The 2,449-nt window shown below is 52.1% G+C and overlaps 1 pseudogene; it reads left to right on the top strand.

Moving 5' to 3' along the window:
* LOC109941704 (uncharacterized) lies at positions 1 to 860 on the top strand (annotated as a pseudogene).
* Positions 861 to 2,449: the final 1,589 nt, after the last annotated feature.

Below are 2,449 nucleotides of genomic sequence, written 5' to 3'. Positions count from 1 at the left end.
ATGGTGGTGCGGCGGTGAGGCGCGAAGAAAGGTGCAGCGAGCTGTGGCCTACTTGTGCGGGCGACGAGGCCTTGTTTGGGGCTGCGGCTGTTAGATCTGGTTCTCCAGTGGTGGTGTGTGGCGACGTCAAGTGGACAGCAGTGGGCTAGACGGTGGTGAGCATGTCAGCGGATCTGGCGCGTTGCAGCGGCTGCTGCCAGGGATGGCCGACGGGAGGTGCGGTGGCGCGGCGTGAGGTGCTGCTGCCACTCGACCAGTATGCGCACGCGGCCTTGGCTCGCCTGTTTTCATGGGCCCAGCGGGAGGTGGTGGCGGTCGTTGCAGCTTTGCGGCTGTTGTGGCAACCGACGTGTCGATGATCCTCATTGGTCTGTGTGGGTTGTCAGGGCAGCAGCGGCGGCACATGTAGCTTGCTTTGTCTCGGGGTCCTGGCCTAGCGCTGTGCTGTGGGTTTTCTTGGGAGAAAGCCTTGGCGACGACAACGCCCCTAGACGCTGCTTCCCTTGCTGAGGGCGTCGTGTTCCCCAGCACTGTCTTCCGTGGGCGAAAGCCCAGTCCATCTCGGATCGATGACGGTGGCGTTTCCAACGTCACTCCCTTCCTGAAGGTGTCACTACTTAAATTCGTCTCAGCCATGTCGTCGCCTTTTGATGATCGCTTTCATCTTCCGGGGCCCAGTTTGCGTGTGGGGGAGGGGCTTACATTGTAAAGTCGAAGTTGTACGTCAGTGGATGTGGCTTGACAACGATGACATGGGGCAAACACCCCTTCTTCGTGGGCTAGTTTGCTTCGATGGTGAGGCATTTGGTAGGGGCGGGGTAGAGGATCAAGGTTTTGGAAGTCTCGCTGGTGAAGAATAGGAGCGGTCTCGAGTGGGGTGTCTCGTGGGTTGGTAACAACAACGACGGCGTGCCATAGTCTTCCTCCTTCCGTGCCGGTGTTTGTAGTCATTGTCGTGTTTCCTTTGTCCATGAGCTACCCGTCTTGGGGAGTCGAAGCTGCTCGCCACTTGTGTTGAGCTCGACAACGATGACTTAGGATGTGCATTGTGTGTAGGGTTGTTGTGTGGGTTGTTTGTACGTCCTGTATAGGTTTATGTTCGGTTTCTTTTAAAACTATATCAATTATTTTCTTATGAATGGAGAGACATAGCTCCTGCCCGTTAAAAAAGGTTTTTTTAAGATGGTGTCCTCATTTTTAACTTTAGTTGTGTTTTTTTTCTTTCAGTTTTGCCTTTTTGCTCTATAGCACTAGAATGACAAAACTGAAAAAAAAAACACGACTAAGAGTAAAAAATGAGGACACTAGCAAAACTGCGGACACCAGCTTAAAAAACCTATAAAAAGTAGGCTCTTGTCATCCTCCCCATCGTCTCTGCGTTGAGTTTTGCACATCAGCAGCTGATTTTCTTTGCTCTTCTATAATTCTGTTCTGCTCCTGCCAACACGTTAATGACAAATGCATGCTTCAGTTTCAGTTATCAGTCTACGATTTTTTAGAATTGAGAAGAAGACGGACAGACAGACTAGAGACATATACAGTGCAGGCCGGCACGGCGATTGCTGATGCTGCGCAGAATCTTAAACGAAAAAAGATTTTTATCACAACCTTAACGACAATACGTACGTGCACGCGAGATAAGGGAGTACGTACAGTAGGGATGGGATTGTTCCGCAAGCCTCCACCTTTCTGCGAACGCATAATCAGAGACGGGCGGGCGGGCGGGCATGCACTGCAACACCAACGGGGCTCCTTTTCAGTGCGCCGCTGTGTGTCCTTCCCCATGTCAACCGGGAACAGCAACGCGGTCGGCGGCGCAGTGCATGCAGTGCGGTCCGGCGTCGTCGACGGGCGCCTGTCGTCGATATCCACACCTTCACCAGATGGTGCTCGAAACATCACCGTAGATTTCGTGAGAGTTGCTATACATAGCTAGAGGACTGGATTCGGAGGAGTCAGGGTGACGACCGCATGGAGTCATGGGTCATGGCGCCGCCGCGCCGCCGGCCGATGATGAGCCGCTGCTGTCGGGCTTTGAAAAAACCGTGCCTGCTCGATCCGGAATAGAAGCCTGAAAACAACACGTACTGCCACTGCACTCGAGTCTCAGTCTCAGGGGACCGGAATTCAGAGGGAGGCTTGGATGGCCGTGTGTCTCGTCTGCATCGGCATGACAGTCCATGCCTCGCCCAATTAGGAGCCATGACACGAAATCATTTTTTGAACCATGAATGGAACGAAGTCACTTTGGAACCAAGAACGAAATGAAACCATGCAGCATCAGGAAACGCATACAGAATGAAAGAGACGAGGCTGTGTCGTTGCAGATAATGTTGAGATGTGTAGATGGCATTGCCATTGTGTTACTGTACTATGGAATTGCAAAGAAGCATTGTGAACATGTAGCACGGTCCTATAATCAAACCCATTTAAGAACTTAGGCACAAAT

The sequence above is a fragment of the Zea mays genome, chromosome 8, assembly GCF_902167145.1.
Source record: "Zea mays cultivar B73 chromosome 8, Zm-B73-REFERENCE-NAM-5.0, whole genome shotgun sequence".
Lineage (NCBI taxonomy): Eukaryota > Viridiplantae > Streptophyta > Magnoliopsida > Poales > Poaceae > Zea > Zea mays.
Note: the sequence above shows the minus strand (reverse complement) of the source record. Positions and strands in the feature narration are given on the sequence as shown.